We start from the raw sequence: 18,626 nt of genomic DNA on the forward strand, positions 1-18,626 counted from the left end.
GAAAAATGATCTACATGCAACTTTCTAGAAATTGGTTAAATAAAGTTAAATTAGATAAAGTTTAAACAAAAGGATTTTATTATCATAGACATGAATACAAAAAAGTTAAATTAGATAAAGTTTAAACAAAAGGATTTTATTATCATAGACATGAATACAAAACAGATGGCGCGTAACGGAAAAAAGTGACGCGTAACCGAAAAATGTGACGGTAAATTTTTTTCCAACGCCGATAAGGAAGTTTCACTTCAACAAATTGCTCTCGTGTTTAGTTCTGTGCACGTGGTATGAGTAAATGACATCGCGTGGCATCGACCGGACCCCCAACGGACGGATACGCGATGCACCCGAAATAGACATCCACATTTAACCGGCATTAGAACGAAGAGCTTTATTAGTGTTCTGAGTCATTTGCTGGAATTTCGAGGATGTGCCGGCCGGATCTATTTGAGGACTTTTTGCTTTTACGCTCGTTAGAGATCGGGAGGGGTTTTTCGTTTAAATACGTCGAATGTTTTTAATTAAATGACGTCATTATCTTCTTATATTTGAGCTGTATAATGAAATTAGGCTTAGTGACGTAAGATGTTTTATTGGTATCTGCATATTAAGCATTGTTTTTTGTTTGTATTATCCTATCATCTTATACTATCGCACCATTCAACGCAACTTCATATCTATTACGGGGTGTAAAAAAAAACGTTCCCAAACCCTTATAAGTAATAAACGTAAAAACATTGTTCATTAGCAAAGCTAAGCATAAACTAAGCAAAAGCACTCGTATATTATTTGTAAAGCCGCAATGTAGCTAAGGTATCTGGTATTTTATCGAGGCTGCCATCGCGTGCATCTCTTGACTTCTGAACGCTAAAAGGGAAGATCTTTCACCTTGTAGCCGAAATCACTCGGCAGACCGACACGTCGAGCAAAATGTTATTGTTCTTACTTATCTCAATGAAAACACATTTGAAAATATCATTAGCGCGATTCAGGCGTGTCATATATTTTCTATACTATTTTTACGCGCTGGGGTTCGGGATAAATAAAAATGTTGCACCAAAGTACAACTTAAAACTGTACTCAGAACACTCAAAGAACACTGTAAAATTCTTAATTCACTTCTTCCGCTTCGCTTCAGGTGATCCGTTCGCTGTTTCGCTTCGAGTAGTTCCGATTACTAGCTGACTGCGTGCCATCTCTGCAACGTTTTTATAGTTGATACGACATTCCTAGAATCGTCGAAAACATTCCTCGAGCTCTGTCGATTCCTCCAACAAGTCGAGTACCTTCGACGTGTGTTTCCGCTATCTGACAATAGATGGCGTTGTACTTCCCGAGCGTTCTAGGTGTTACTAGATCCTTCGATATTCGTTCGGCTATTCGCCGATAGATGGCGTTACTCTTACCGACGTAACACTATTATAGTTGCCGCCGCCGCTATTTGAGAACATTACTATCGCTACACTAAAATGTCAAATGCAAAAACAAATCCTAGTTGACAAATGTGTAGTCGTACCATTAATTTTCGAGGCTATCTAATAAGTCGCTGCATTCTTTTTTCTCTACGAATCACGCCTGCACCCGATTTAATCGTTTAGAAAAACTTTCACCAAACTCACTTAGCGTTCGTGACCGAGATCGGCGAAGAAAAAAGAAAAAAATTAAAAGTTTACAAAAATTCCCGAGAAGATTTCACCATCGCGGCCGCCTGACGTTTCTGCAGTAAGCCATATGCCAACAGTCTTTCGGGTTTATTAAGTATCACGAAAAACATTGCTATTACGATTAATTATACATTAATTTTCAGAGACTTTTAAATATTCATTTTGTTTTTAATTTAAGATTATTTTTATTATTGCTTAGATGGGTGGACGAGCTCACAGCCCACCTGGTGTTAAGTAGTTACTGGAGCCCATAGACATCTACAACTTAAATGCGCCACCCACCTTGAAATATAAGTTCTAAGGTCTCAAGTATAGTTACAACGGCTGCCCCACCCTTCAAACCGAAACGCATTACTGTTTCACGGCAGAAATAGGCAGGGGTTGGTACCTATCTGCGCGGACTCACAAGAGGTCCTAGCACCAGTAAGATCAACGAACCCAGAAAAAATCTCGATTGATCTATTATATTTTTACTTCTTTACTATCTATACTCATCCACGGTGATGAATCTTATTATAAATTTGCTAACGTAGATTAGGGAAGGAGACCGTATATACGAAAAAATTAAAACTACAAAGACGTATCTATTACAATATTATGTTTTTAAATTATTGCTGATACTCATTATTATGTCTTAATCATCATCCAACCTTATCTCTAAGTTAATACGTAATAAGGGACTAAAAGTTTTCCGTTCTCTCGCCAATAATCCTTTTGTAACAAACCACCGTGACAGATGGATATTCTATTGTTGAAAATTTTTCCAATTTCCACCACCATTTCCACTTCAATGAGATTTTTGCATTTTTTTTTAGATATACCTAACTGTTATACGTATTCATGCGGTAACTGAAAAGTCAAACGAAAAATACAATAGAAAAATGAATTTTCGATCTTAAGAATCCTATACTCATTAATATACATTTATGAACAATATAATATACATAGATATAATCAAATTATACAATGTATTTGATTGTTAAATATTCTATTCGATACCTCAAAGTATTTGTGAAATTTTCAAATGAAAACCTCATATTATCTCAAGTTGGGGAGTGGAATTTGTTTTATGATATCAATATGCTCCTGTGATCATTTAGCACCGAATAAACCGGCTCACATAACAAGGCAATAAATAATTTTACGTTTTTTAACAGCCAAGGTATATTAGCTAGCGTATACCAAACTGTAACCCAAGATTGCTTAGCAACAGATTTTTTTTAATTTATTGCTTAGATGGGTAGACGACCTCACAGCCCACCTGTTGTTAAGTGGTTACTGGAGCCCACAGACATCTACAACGTAAACGCGCCACACACCTTGAAATATAAGTTCTAAGGTCTCAGTATAGTTACAACGGGTGCTCCACCCTTCAAACCGAAACGCATTACTGCTTCACGGCAGAAAGCAGGCAGGGCGGTGGTACCTACCCGCGCGAACTTACAAGTGGTCCTACCACCAGTAATTACGCAAATTATAATTTTGCGGGTTTGATTTTTATGACACGATGTAATTCCTTCACCGTGGAAGTCAATCGTTAAGTAAGTATTTCATTAGAAAAATTGGTACCTGTCTGGGATTCGAACACCGTTGCATCGCTTCAAAACGAATGCACCGGACGTCTTATCCTTTAGGCCACGACGACTTCAGAATAGAATTGACTGAATTCAGAATAGAATTGATAGATTGAATAGAATTGACCTAGACAGTGTTTTACTTGTAACAGGACCTAAAGAGTTAGTGTTTAGGGTATAAGTTAGGAAAATGAGTTAGGTTATTTCTTTTTGGGATGGGTGACAGGACCGTGTATCCGTTTGATCTGTTGAATAGCCGGATATCCTATCATCATTAAAGCTCTTTGACTTTAAGACTTTATAAACAAAAATTTAGAAGGTTACAAATCAAGGTACCATTTATTAGCGTCAAATAGTTGGAATGGGCGCTTAGATTGCAAGCAGCTGAAGCTCTTAGTTCGGTTAAGTCTGCCAAAGATCATCGCTCAGACTGACGGGAAGACGATATAACTATTTCACAACGAAAAAAAATTAAAATTAACCTAAAGAATCCAATTCGCAGCATCGTATGATGAAATAAATTTAAACAGCCCTTATTCAATTCTGCCCCCTCTAAGAAATCAAGTTAATTTTTCACGTCTGCAAACCTTATTTTCAGTTGAAGCGAAAGTTGATTTTAATGTTATTTATTCAAGGAACAGCCGGCGGAATTATGCGAGGGTGAGCGAAGAGCGTGATGGAGAGATCGTCGCTCGCATTAGTACAGCGAATCAATTTCAAAGAGATCTTACTATGGACGCAAAAGTCATTGGTTGCGAGAACTTTTGATTATAATTTTTTCTATCTACCAATCTGAGAGTAACCTCGAGACGCTGTACAGGTCTTTCATTTGCTCGAGCTCAGCCTCAAACATCTGCCCTAGTAATAACATTATTTCGCTGAATCTGTTGGAACGAAATCGGGTTTTCTGATAAGATCCGACGAGAAACTCAGCGGGTTGAACTTTTGAAACACGTTGATTACTTCATGTGTTTATATACTTATTTTAGTATGAAATTAAACAAAACTTTTATAGAAAGACTGAAAAGTAAAATTAGCTGATGTCACCTTATATCGGATACCGAAATGTATAGGGTGTAATATAAGTAAGGTTTCAAATTCGAAAAATTACTTTCCTTTTGCACCAGCAAATCATAGAGATCCAGGAGGCCAAAACTAGTTCCTAAGTGTTTCGGGTTTCCTCTGAACGGGCGCGGATGATTCCAGAAAATGCCGCGTAGGCTGTCCTACAGGATTTTTTTTGTTAAAACGGAGGCAGGTGAACGAACCCAACTACCTACTTATGGGAAGGTACCACCACCCAGCTTACTTCTGCCGCGTAGCAATCATGCGTTCCACTTTAAGAGACCGTAGAGCGGTTATACAATTAAATCTACCTCCTTATCTCTCAATATGTGTGGTGGCATTGACTTCGTGATGTCTATAGCATCTAGTCTAAACCACATAACATTAAATAGGCTAAGTGTCGTTTCGTAGTCAAACGCTATTTTTTAAATACTTTTAATCTGCGTTCAAAAATGTTTGGGGTTTTTATTGTGCGCTCTGCTGACTACTTAAAACAGTGGCCATGACTACATCTGTGTGCAAAAAATGCTTGCGTTTGGACAAAAGGTAAGGGAAAGTGGGAAGCCATGACTTATCATCGCAAATAATTTCCTATTACAGGCAAAGTCTAAGCCGCTTTTCCAATTTTCTAAAATAAACATTACTCGGGATCTTTCCGATATGACACAAGTTTCAATGTGAACTTACTTGAGTATTCGCGCGTGGTTTTCTTTCATTTTTCCGCTGAAGTAATTTTCTTGAAGGTTTTCTCAAGTTAGACTGTAGTTATGGCTACTTGAAAAAATTCTATATGAACTTTGTGCTTTTGTATTTATAAATCGATAAATATTATTCAGTTAGTCTCAGGCTTACATTGGTGTATATTTTACAATTGGTGTATATTTTTAATTAGGGGACGGGACATTAACAAAAGAACTGACTGATCACTGTGGATAATTTATACTACATACAACGACCACAAAGGAGGAAGCACTCCTATGTTATGAATGACGGAAATACGCATACGAGATCAAAACAAACGGGTTGTATTAATATACACAGGGCACAACACATTCCTTTGCTGTTCTGGATCCATTTTATTTGGATCCAAATAAGAAACTATTGGCATTCGCTTTCCGAAAAATATTTACGGCACCAACTTTAGAATAAACTATAGCATAGGTCCTATTCCAAACAAATTTTGAAAAGAATCCTCTACCGGTACCATTTTTAATCGAAGCTATGCTTATATAAAAATAAATTATATAGGGACTTGACAAACATAAGAAAATAAATCAAGTACCGTTGTGATATCTATGGACTCTGGTAAGACCGGGGTATTAAAAAAATTATTTAAGATATATATTTCTGAAAACGTCTGTTTTGGTTTATCAATATTTTAAAATGTGGATCTCATTACGATCGAGCGTTGAAAATGAAAGATAATATAAAATGAAAGATATTGATTTTTTGGTACCGTCCAAAATATTTGCAACCCGCTTTTACATTGAGTCTGAGAATAGAGATGCGTTTGCTAACTAAGTAAACTGTTACACGTGTTAATTGGTTTATGGGAGGTATGCATCTTTTCACAACCTAATGCTTGTGATAATTATTATTATTTTTTAAAACGTCCAGTGCATTCGTGTTGTGCGATGCACCGGTGTTCGGATCCCAGGCGGGTACCAATTGTTCTAATGAAATACGTACTTAGCAAATGTTCACGATTGACGTCCCTACCCCATGATCTGTAAGCGGAGTAAAATGTCCCTTCGGAACAAGGTGACACTTTACAAAACTTGCATAAGGATCCGTCATGACTTACGCGAGTGTGGTGTTCGCTCACGCGGCCCGCACACACATAGACACCCTTCAATCTCTACAATCGCGCTTTTGCAGGTTAGCCGTCGGAGCTCCGTAGTTCGTGAGGAACGTTGACCTACACGACGACCTGGGCCTCGAATCTGTACAGAAATACATGAAGTCAGCGTCGGAACGGTACTTCGATAAGGCTATGCGTCATGATAATCGCCTTATCGTAGCCGCCGCTGACTACTCCCCGAATCCTGATCATGCAGGAGCCAGTCACCGTCGACGCCCTAGACACGTCCTTACGGATCCATCAGATCCAATAACCTTTGCACTAGACGCCTTCAGCTCTAGGAGCAGGCTTAGGGACCTCGGTAACCGTACTCGTCGAACTCGACAAAGAGTTCGCCGTGCAAACTAACCCATGAATCAGCTCGCTGAGTTTCTCGCCGGATCTTCTCAGCGGGTCGCGATTCCGATCCGGTAGTAGATTCATTCGCGAAGCAGCTACTCTTGAGCTGTTAGGTCTCCTTCGGAGGCGCTCGGGTAGCTGTTAGCAAATCACACCCCTCCTGGCTGAGCCTTTGCTCGCCCACCTGTCCTGGTGAAACTGGAAAGGCCTCCGGGCCACCAGTAATCCTTCAATCATAAAAAAAAAAAATATTGACGTCCACGGTGAAGGAATAACATAGTATAAAGCAAAGTCGCTTTCTCTGTCCCTATATTTGTCCCTATGTATGCTTAAATCTTTAAAACTACGCAATGGATTTTGATGCGGTTTTTTTTAATCGATAGAGTGATTGAAGAGAAAGGTTTATAATTAGAGAAAGGTTTATAATAACATCCATGAAATAGTGGAGAAATCAATAATAAATTACAGTTTCCGAAGCGTAGCGAGGGCGGGTCGCCGCTAGTCATGTAATTAAAATCAAACCCGCAAAATTATAATTTGCGTAATTATAACGACCACTCCGGTGACCACTTAACACCAAGTGGGCTGTGAGCTCATCCACCCAGCTATGCAATAAAAAAAAAAAGGCTCCGAAATTGGACATCATTTGAAATGTCGACCCCAAATATCCCAATACTCGTGGAAGGTTTCCGGGATACATTGCATAGTTACATTACATTTTACATTGGGTTCGAGAATAGACATGCGTAATGACATAAATCCATACTAATAGAAATATATTAAACGTGCTAACTGGTTTATGGGAGGTATGTATCTTTTCATAGCGCCTCATTGTGCACTTACTGTATGGCCTAATGCTTGTGATACTTTAAGTTTTTTTTTTCGTTCTTCTCCCAATTGATCATCATCTTCTAGAAGAACTAATTAGTCGCCATGTCGGGGAGAGAGAGAGAGAGAGAGAGATATCGCCTAATAAAGAGCCACTAGATGACGGAAGGCCGTGCTCTCCGCTGGTTCGGACCCAGTGAGGTATCCAGTGGACGCATATGGCGGCAAAAATATGTGATTCTTTTTGACGTGACAACGTCTTATAATTCGATGGAGCCGGCTGCATGCACGAAAAAACATAATTCATGCGGCGTTACCTCGCTCTCAGGCGTTCCGTTTAAGGCTTGAAGTGCAAGCGAGAGCGCGCAACGAGCGACAAAGATGCACAATCGGCCTCCGCGTTCGGCAGCGTTCGACATGTCTCTCTCCTACTTGAGTGAGCGATGCATCCGCGTGGACAGCTGCTATACAATAATACATTTACATGTTTTCGTCAAGTATGAAGTTCAGTGAAAAGTGAATGTGGTGTCAATTGTTTATAGCAACGATATTTGCGATAATTGAAAAATGAAACCATTCCATCCTACGAATAAATAATCCATCAGTATTTTCTTATGACGTTGTCACGTTCAACTATCGTCAGTAAAACGACTTTACAGACAACCGATTTTTTTTTTGATATGACATACAATTATTGACTTAAAACCTATCGCATGGACCCGCCGCTTGTTTCTCATCTCAATATATTCTTCATCATCATCCATCGATCGATGATCATTCTCGTCGTTGTGCAAGTGTTCTACCGGCTTAGTGAACACAAATAATTTAGAAGAGTGCTGTCAAGTCGTCAGGCTGACCGTCGCCATTACGCGTCATCCACCAGTCACGTTTCTTGGATTTTGCAGCCTGTAACAAACCATTGACGGGTTGGCAGGTACGTCTACTTCTCATCACTTATCCTCGACCTGTAATTCCTCTTTTTGTTCACCTTTTGGCGATACTCGCCCCCACAGGAACCTTTAAAAATATAGAACCAGCGCACCGCCGTGGTGATAATTTCCAATTTAGTTTTTCCCACAAATAACCCTAATGACGGTACCTGGTTACAATTATTAAAAATCAATTTATTTAATACATATTTTATTGCCAGTCACATTATTTTTTATGAAATTACAATGAGTGTCATGAATTGCAATGAGGAATCATAGCAATTCTTTTGTTGTTTTATTATAAACCTGTGCAGGTAATTCGCTAGTCGCTCATTGTTGGTTCCATGGTAGTCGTTACATCTTGGTCTTCTCTTGCTAAATCTGCTCCTCCAGGAGTAACGGTAGATGCATCAAAGATGTTGATTGTGGTGGTGGATACGGATCTTGGAGGATTTCGGTTCCCAATTACTCGTACTAAGAATGAGCCAATTGTGTTTTGACTATTAGCTGAAGCAATAACAGCGATCAGAAGAAACAACTGTTGAATAAAAATTATTTAATATTATTAAAGCCCTCAAATAAATTAAATTTCACATAAATTTCATTGGACCTAACACTTTTTTCTCTGCCCTACTCTTGGTTGACTGGTAGAGATAACCTTAGGCACTAAGTTCGCCAATGTAAATTTTACATGAAGTGTAGTTAATAAATAAATAAATTAGTTAAACCTATAAGTAGGGTCGGTTATCTATAATACTAACTGTACGGCTTAAACTTTTTAAATTGTAATTTATACGATTGTAATTCAATTGTAATTTATATATTATCATCATATTCATAATGTCATATCATATTTATGGCATACAAACGTTCATTGGGCACGAGTGCCATGAAATCAATGTTTTACATACAATTACCAATTGTCACAGCAGAATGTGACCGGGTTTCACTAGTGTAATAATACAAATCTTAATATATATAAATTACGTGTCACGTTGTTTGTCCTTACATACCCGATGCTGTAGACCGAATGGAAAACAGTCGAAGTCGCCCAAAACACGTCATTACGGATCCTCCCGATCCATTAACGGTGCTTTTAGGTACCACAAGCACCGTTCGCCGTCCTCGTCGAACCCGTCGCTTGCGACGAAGGGCTCGACGAGCAAATTAACCTATAGACACAGCCCACTGAGTTTCTCGCCGGATCTTTTCAGTGGGTCACGTTTCCGATCCGGTGGTAGATTCTGCGAAGCACTGCTCTTGCTAGGGCCAGTGTTAGCATCACCCCAGTTTGAGCCCCATGAGCTCACCTACTAGTTAAGGTTACGCTGAAATAGCTTCTCAACACTATCAGCTTACGTAGGAAAAAAAAAGTTGTTTGTCCGCGATGGACACCTAAACTACTGAACCGAATTAAACTTTTTTTTTTAAATATGTATTTTGTGTTTATTTCTTTTAATGGTCACAATATTTATTAATCTATATTTCTATACTCTATACTAATACTAATAATATTATAAAGAGGAAAGATTTGTTTGTTTGTTTGTATTGAATAGGCTCCGAAACTACGGAACCGATTTGAAAAATTCCTACACTGTTTGGAAGCTACGCTATTCCCGAGTGACATAGTTCATAATCTTTTATGAAAATATTTTAAAAATTAGGGACCCTTACTAAAACTCCAATAATGTAACCCAAAGTGTAAAAAAATTACCTAAAATATTCTTTACATCACGTGCTCTGCGAAAACTATTGTTGATAGAATAAAATAATGTACTACGAATTTGTAGAACACATTATTATTTACAAAAAATATCGGGACAGCATATGTCTAACTATTATAGTTATGCTGCAATAAGTGTTCTTTTATTTAAAAAAAAAATTACGTCATATTATTATATTGTTGAATTTTTTGTTAAAGACCCGAGGAGAGCCGGAGCGGGCCGCTAGTTAACATTAAAATGATTTCTTATGTTGATTATTGTTATTAATTGTAAGTTTCATAAGTCTAAAACAGATGGCGCCTTAAATCAGTTTTTACAGACAATTGTAATACTGTCTAACATTAATATCATAGATGGCGCTTTGTCAAAATTACCAACGTTTCACATAAGCTACAACATAATGGCATAAACACCACGTGTTGCTGATTCTAAAGTATAGGTGAAACTTATTTCGTAGTAAACGCAATACAGTGAAATCCAATTGTTCTTACTTTGTTAATTTTTGGTATTAGCATAACCGGCCACGTCTCATTTAGAAACAAACACCTTAGCCACAGAAACGTGTGGCCGGGTCTGCTAGTATTACATATGTAGTAATAATAATAATAATAAGCCATTTATTTCTTGCTTTACAAAATTTAAAAAAAATTATAATAAATATAAATGTATGTATTAGTATTTAGGATGTAAAAGAGTTTTGTAATGAATCAGTAAAATTTAGTTAGCAAGAACCCCGGATCGGGTAAAGGTAATACAAATTTGTAAAAAATTTACATTATGCTTCTTATGTACACTTGTAATGTGATAGTGTAATGTAATGGCTTTGACCGGTGTTCGGGCAATGATCTAAATTCACTAATAATTAAAATTTAGATTAATTTTGTATAACATTTGCTCTTTTGTCTTGTTATTAATCTTTTGTAGATGAGCTTACTGACAAAGGAGAAAATGGTAGTTTACTGTTTCGTCTACCTGTTCATTCTAAATTTGTTTTATCAATGGACTCCGAGAACCACTTAACACCAGAGCTGCAACGAAAGCCAGTGATCACAAGTCGTCGTGGCCTAAAGGATAAGACGTCCGGTGCATTCGTGTTGAAGCGATGCACCGGTGTTCGAATCCCAGGCGGGTACTAATTTTCCTAATGAAATACGTACTTAACAAATGTTCAAGATTGACTTCCACGGTGAAGGAATAACATCATGTAATAAAAATCAAAGCCGCATAATGGGAATTATTTGCGTAATTACTGGTGTGAGGACCTCTCGTGAGTCCGCGCGGGTACGTACTACCATCCTGCCTATTTCTGCCGTGAAGTAGTAATGCGTTTCGATTTGAAGGGTAGGCCAGCCGTTGTAACTATACTTGAGACCTTAGAACTTATATCTCAAGATGGGTGCCGCATTTGCGTTGTGGGTGTCTATGGTCTTCAGTAACCACTTAACACCAGGTGGGCTGTGAGCTCGTCACCCGTCTAAGCAATGAAAAAAAGTCTTCATTTTTACGTCGACAAAACTCTGTTAGTGCTATTAGAGACGCGACACAAACACGGTAGAGCATGTGTCAAATTTTTTTTTTTTAATTGCTTATATAGGTGGACGAGCTCACAGCCCACCTGGTGTTAAGTGGTTACTGAAACCCATAGACATCTACATCGTAAGTGCGCCACGCACCTCGAGATATAAGTTCTAAGGTCTCAGTATAGTTACAACGGCTACCCTACCCTTCGAACCGAAACGCATTACTGCTTCACGGCGGAAATAGGCGGGGTGGTGGTACCTACCCGTGCGGACTCCCAAGAGGTCCTACCACTAGTAATAAATAAAAATACAAGAAGTAAAAATATAACAATAAAACTCAGTCGCGTTTTAACGAACTTTCGATTAACCAATAACAAACGTTGCATACCCAACGGCTCCAAGCTTGGAATATCTCCCATTTTATAAGTGCTAGAAAAATATGGGCAAGAATAAGTACTGCCAGTCTACAAATATCTGACGGGGCAACAAACAAACGCCTTCGTCGCAGATATGTCTTGCGGATCCCCCGGATCCACTTTCGGTGCTATTAGGCTCTTCAAGCACCAGTCACCGTCCTACTACCATTTCAGTGGCGCATGTTTTCAAAACCACTACGGATATGCAACACAGCCCCAAACGGCAGGAAATCAATATTATGTTATGTTGTTTTAGATTTAGTTGCAGCTTAAAAAAAACATTCGATCTTATCAAAACTGACCATTTGACCTCCCCCACACAAATAGATAATAATTAATACTACTGGATAGATTACTACAAAGATACCATTTCTGATACCAAAACAGGTATAAAAATAGCGAACCAAAGTATTATTCATTTAACAAAACATAAATTGGATGGAATAGAAAAATAAAGTTTAGTTATAAGTAAAAATGATATTATGTACCCAGTGACTTTCATTTACAAAAATAAAAATAAAAAATTATGATAAGAAAAAAAATACTCACAATCAGACTGAATCTCATTGTCGTTTCGAATACCAACTACTTAAAAAAAGTACAAATTTCAAGGGTATTTATACAACTGGAGTAAAAAAAAATTTAATATATTTATCACTTGAATAAATAACAGATTTACGTTTTCAAAAAATAAGAATTCAATTTAAATATCAATAGGCTACGTATAGGCATTGTTAATTGTATTAATACTGTACATATGATAGTTTGTGAACATGTTTGGTGTGTGTTGCTCAATTACACGTAACCCGTAAAAAGTATTTGGATGCCAATCGGCACATAGATAGACCATTTCCTGGATTAACGCGCAGTCGACGATAATATCTGCTTGATTTTCAATTCCACCCGAACTCGAGGGTGCGCCGCAGGCTACCGTCACTAGCCCGCTGTCACCAGGAGGACGCTCTTTGCGCGACGGCTACCACGGTCCGCGTTGCCGTTATCGCCGGATGTAAAGTTCAAAAACAACCCGGTCGACGGTGTATCGCGCTCCAATCCGGCTAGCTGGTTCTGGCCTAGCTGGGTATCTGGGAACACCCTGAACCGCCCAACGGGCGGCCTGACGGCTGGCCTAACGGGATGCCCTACCGAGCCGGCCGACGTTCCAAAGCCTTCCTTTCAGCTCGAATGGTTCGTCGGCCGGGAATCCTTGGGGTGAGCTGCTCTGTCTGGTTGCAGTGTTGACCGCGAATAGGCCACAGTACCGTAGAGCACATTCATACGCTGCGGCAGGTGGTACAAAAGGCCGAGAAATTAAACCTGCCGATTCGGTTAGCATTTGTGGACTACGAGAAAGCCTTCGATTTGATCAAAATCTGGATTGTAGTGAAGTCTCTCTAATGGTGCGAAGTTAATTATCGGTCCATTAAAGTACCTAGTCAGGTCATAAATTCTGTCACATGTTTAATGTAAAATAACTGAAACAAGTTTATTCATTATGTAACCATTCATATACCAAAATAAACTTAACAAAACATAGATTCTTATGGCACTAAAGTTTATTCAAAATGACCTCCGTAATTTTGAATACAGGCCTTCAATCTGCGCGGCCAGTCGTCTATCGCAGCACGAACGAGGTCCATGTCAATATCGGCGGCTGCCTTAATCAAGGATGTCTTGAGTGACTCCAAATTGGGATGAGGCTTTGAGCACGTCTTTTCCTCCAAGTGTTGCCATATCTTGTAATCTAACGGATTCAAATCTGGACTGGAGGAGGGCCAGTCTTCGTGCCGGATGAAGTCGATTTCACGCGCCGCCAGCCAGTCTTGTGTGCTCTTCGCTCTATGAGCTGGCGCCGAATCTTGTTGGAATACCCAGTGCCTGTTATTAAACATGGTATGAGAAACAGGTTCCACAAGGTTCGTCAGGAATGTATTTTGATACACAACTGCATTCGTTTTTACACCTTTCTCACAAAAATGTACCTCTGTTAAGCCCCAATAAGAAACTCGCAACCATACCATGAGCGAGGATGGAAAATGACCTCGTTGGACACGCGGAATACGGTTGCTCGCTTCTTCACTACTGTGTGCGTACACCTTATCATTTTGTTTGTTGTAGCTCTCTTCTACGGTAAAAATTTTTTCATCCGAAAAAAGAATTTCCCGATATTTTTTTCCCGCGTACCGCTTCAACAAAGCGCGGCATCTCTTCAGTCTCAGGTCCATTAGACGAGCATTCAAACGATGTCCTGTTTTTCTTCGATATGCCCGAAGCCCTAAGTCTTCATTTAACACCCTTTTCACCGTGGTTCTGCTTAACCCCATCTGAAGGGCCAACAGTTTCTACTTACGTTTGGGATTTCTTTGAATTCGCGCCTTCACAGCTTTTATCACTGCTGGAGTCCTAACAGACCGAGGGCGACCACTTCTTGACCTGTCATCTACACTAGAGTCTTCATTGTATCGTTTGATGGTACAATAAACGAATCTTTTGGTTATATTCAAATTTTACAGTATGTTAAAAATTTGAATTGGCGCGTAACCGCAACGATGTAACGCAATAACTGCAACACGGCCTTCTTTAAGCGTCCACTCCATATTTAAAAATGAGTAAAATTCTAAAAGTATACATTTTTATTTTCATGAACTTTTCGAAATTTGAATTCAATAAACTTTTTTGTGGCCAGCATTCTAAAAGAAAAGTTTTTACTGTGTGACAATACTTATGACCTGACTAGTTATAAGAATATAGTCCGATAATAAGATCGGGTTTCGGAACTCATCCTTTTCCAGTGCGGTGTGAAGAAGGGAGATGTTATTTCTCCAAAATTATTCACCGCTGCGTTGGAGGATGTTATCAAGGTTCTCGATTGGAAAGGGTTAGGCATCAACAGCATACAGGCCAGGACAAAGCTCACATTGGGCTTGCCGACGTCATCGTATTTAATTTTATGGTTAATACGTTGGAGGACCTTATGGGGAGATATACGACAAAGGGAAGATCTTCCACCGAGCGGGTGATGTTGCTCGGTAGACCGGCGGTCCGAATGTTGTTGTTCGGAACGTGTACATATGCAAGCTTATCTTGAAAACGTCGTAAGCGAGATTCAGGCATCTGTCAAGTATTTTGCGTTGTATGATGGCCACCGCCACAACCTCAATAAAATGCTCAATGACCTCAATAGAAAATTATATCGAATGCCCATGTAGAGTTGCCCACTCGAGCAAAGTTTAGAAGCTCTACGCTCGAAGCTGTTGACGAGAACGTCTACCTGGGACAAACTATCCAACTAGGTAGGTCCAACTTCGAGAAAGAGATCAATTGTGGAATCCAAAAATGGGTACATTTCGGGAAACTTCGCAAAATCTTCTGATTCCAAATACCACAGTGTATAAGACGAGTCTTTGAACAGTGATGACACACGGCAGTAAGGCATGACCGCTTTCAATTGGCTTTATCCGAAGTCTCAAAATCACTCAAAGCGCAATGAAAAGGTCTATACTTGGAGTTTCCTTGCAAAAGGAATGAAAAGATTCGCAGAGCGGTTGAAAGTTTCTCGAGTGGTGACCGTGCACCGGAAAACACAGCGTGGGTAGATCTCCTACGAAGTGGACCGACAACTTGCTAAAGGCCGCAACTATCCCCCACATCGTGGTTGGAGGCGTCCGGATAGGGGTCGGGGTGCAGTTGAAGTACCTCGGCCTCGTGTTGGACAGCCGGTGGGCTTTTCGTGCTCACTTTGCTCAGCTGGTCCCCCGATTGATGAGGACGGCCAGTTCTTTGAGCCGGCTGCTCCCGAATATTGGGGGACCGGATCAGGTTGTGCGCCGCCTCTACGCGGGGGTGGTGCGATCGATGGCCCTGTACGGTGCACCTGTATGGGCTGAGCCGCGCAACCGGGCCACTATGGCTCAGTTCCTGCGCCGGCCGCAGCGCACCGTTGCCATCAGGGTCATCCGCGGATATCGCACCGTCTCCTTCGAGGCGGCGTGTGTGTTGGCGGGGACGCCGCCATGGGAGCTGGAGGCGGAGTCGCTCGCTGCCGACTATCGGTGGCGCAGCGAGCTTCGTGCTCGGGGCGTGGCGCGTCTCCCCGAAAGTGAGCTGCGGGCGCGGAAGGCCCATTCTCGGCGGTCCGTGCTCGAGTCTTGGTCGAGGCGATTGGCCAACCCCACGTGGGGGCTACGGACCGTCGAGGCGGTTTACCCAGTCTTTGATGACTGGGTGAATCGTGGCGAAGGACGTCTCACCTTTCGTCTGGTGCAGGTGCTGACCGGGCACGGATGCTTCGGGAAGTACCTGCGCCGGATAGGGGCTGAGCCGACGACGAGGTGACACCATTGTGGACACGACCTGGACACGGCGGAGCATACGCTCGCTGTCTGCCCCGCTTGGGAGGTGCAGCGCCGTGTCCTGGTCGCAAAGATAGGACCTGACTTGTCGCTGCCTGGCGTCGTGGCGTCGATGCTTGGCGGCGATGAGTCATGGAAGGCTATGCTCGACTTCTGCGAGTGCACCATCTCGCAGAAGGAGGCGGCGGGGCGAGTGAGGCAAAGCTCTCCTCACTACGCAGAAACCCGCCGCCGCCGAGCAGGGGGTCGGGACCGGGGCGTATCCGTGACCTGGCCCCCTCAGAGCTAGGGGTCCCACCCGTTTTGTGCGGGGAGAGACCCAGAGGTGGGGTGGCGTGCTTTGCACGCTCACCCGCAGTAGAAGCCGGGTGATAGTAGACCGCGTTCCCCCGACCACTCTGGGGGAAGGTGTAACGCGGCGCCATCAAGGCGGGCTCTCGGCCCGCTGAACGAGGGAGCCGGTGGTCGTGTCGCTGGCGGCCGCCGGTCCGGCGTCCGTGGGACGGTGGGATGGATGTAATGTGCTCTGCGTCAACCCTGTCCCGCCGATTCAATAGCCCCGACTGGGCTCCGGCCCGTTCCGAGGTAGGGCGCCGGTTGTGAGCGGCAGGAGTTTTTAGTGAGGTTCAACTCCCACATACCCCACCTGCCGTGCGGGTAGGGACCCGGCGATTTTCTCCTGTGGAAAAAAAAAAAAAAAGGCCGCAAGTATCCGCTGGATGCAAACTGCGCACCGGTCATTATGGTGAACCTATCAAAGCACAGTCGAGTGTGAACAACCGGACAGACCTTGAGTGTTTTAAAAGGGAAATAAACTGCTATAGGTGCGTTTTTCTACATCGCCCAGGCTGAACAACCATCCCAATAATGACGCTACATAGATAGATAGACACACCTTTTTTAAAACTACCTGGGCATCGTCACTTCTTCATGTATATATTTAAGCATAATATATAAGTATGCCTATCAGTCAATGATTCTAATAGTATGAGGGATCCTAGTTTAAGCCCAGGTGACCAGGTATGATGATGAATGATTTGTTCCACCGAATGCATATTATTATTTGTAATAGCATAGGTGTTTGAATCATTTTTCAATAGGCTCAACCTCTGATTATAGATTTAAAAAAAACGCTCTGCCTCTCGCTTTCACTGGCTCGGTTTCTAATTAATACATATCATATGTTCCCTCTTTCTGGCCAAGGCTTCATTATAGCCCGTTTTTAAGAGCGATAGTGGCGAATAGTAGAATCTTAATACTATATGATAGTCCATTACAATCGAACTTTTACTTGTTTTCGTCTCATACATTTTTTCGGGGCCTAATATAGAAGGATTTGATACCGTAGAATGTGGAACGATTATTTATTTAATATTTATTTATTTTAGTCAATCTTCTTCTTCCTATTCGTACACTCTTGACAGAGTGGTCGTGGTCATGCATCAGTCGGATCCTGCGATACCGATGCTCTCGCGATGCGACGCCATGTGGCACGATGTTTCGCAGAGTGAGAGCAAGCATTTATGCTGGAGTGAGTAACAGATTTTATGAGGTCGGTCCATCGTGTTGGAGATCGTCCGCGTGATCTTTTGCCCTCGACTTTCCCTTGCACCACCAACCGCTCAATGGAGTCCTCATTACGAGTGATGTGCCCGAAGAATTTGAGGATTCGTAATTGGACTGTTGACGATAGTCTCTCCTTGATGTTGAGCTCTTTCAGGATCGAAATGTTGGTACGGTGCGCGGTCCACGGAATTCTGAGGAGACGTCTCCAACACCACATTTCTAGTGCGTCGATCTTACGACGGTCTTGCATCCTCAGCGTCCACGTCTCAGCCCCATACAGAAAGATTGGAAAGACCAGGCATCTCATTAACCGAACTTTTGTATTTTTGGTTATTCTGCGGTCTCTCCAAATCTTTGTTAGCCTCTCAACTGAGGATCTTGTCACGGCGCAACGTCTTCGGATCTCATCTTCGCAGCCTCCAGCGTTGGTGATAGTGGAGCCTAGATATACATAGCTATTAACTACCTCGCATCCCGCTATATGTTGGACTTCCGGTTGGTTGATGTTAGCACGATCTACGATCATCATTTTGGTCTTATCACGATTGATCGCAAGTCCAAAATCCAACGCTGTAGTCTCCAGCCGGCGAAGAAGCACCTCGATTTCGTCTCTGGTTGACGCCAAGAGGGTAGTATCATCGGCGTATCTCAAGTTTGATATTTTCCGACCACCAACGGATATTCCTTTATCCCAATCTTCAAGAACTATCCGCATTATATACTCTGTGTATATATTAAATAAAAGAGGAGATAGTATGCAGCCCTGCCTAACGCCTGCCTGTGTGCTG

At 41.5% G+C, this 18,626-nt stretch overlaps 1 protein-coding gene and 1 long non-coding RNA gene across 3 annotated transcripts in view; one reads left to right on the forward strand and one right to left on the reverse strand.

The window, feature by feature from the left end:
* The window catches only part of LOC101744717 (protein TANC2), a 307,082-nt gene that overhangs the window by 58,534 nt on the left and 229,922 nt on the right, over positions 1-18,626 (forward strand). The window lies entirely within an intron of this gene.
* Positions 8,455-12,520, reverse strand: LOC134201102 (uncharacterized). Its single transcript, XR_009976288.1, has 2 exons — positions 12,470-12,520; positions 8,455-8,798 (listed from the first exon to the last, which is right to left on the reverse strand). It is a non-coding gene; the product is annotated as an uncharacterized LOC134201102 (long non-coding RNA).

The sequence above is a fragment of the Bombyx mori genome, chromosome 23, assembly GCF_030269925.1.
Source record: "Bombyx mori chromosome 23, ASM3026992v2".
Classification (NCBI taxonomy): domain Eukaryota; kingdom Metazoa; phylum Arthropoda; class Insecta; order Lepidoptera; family Bombycidae; genus Bombyx; species Bombyx mori.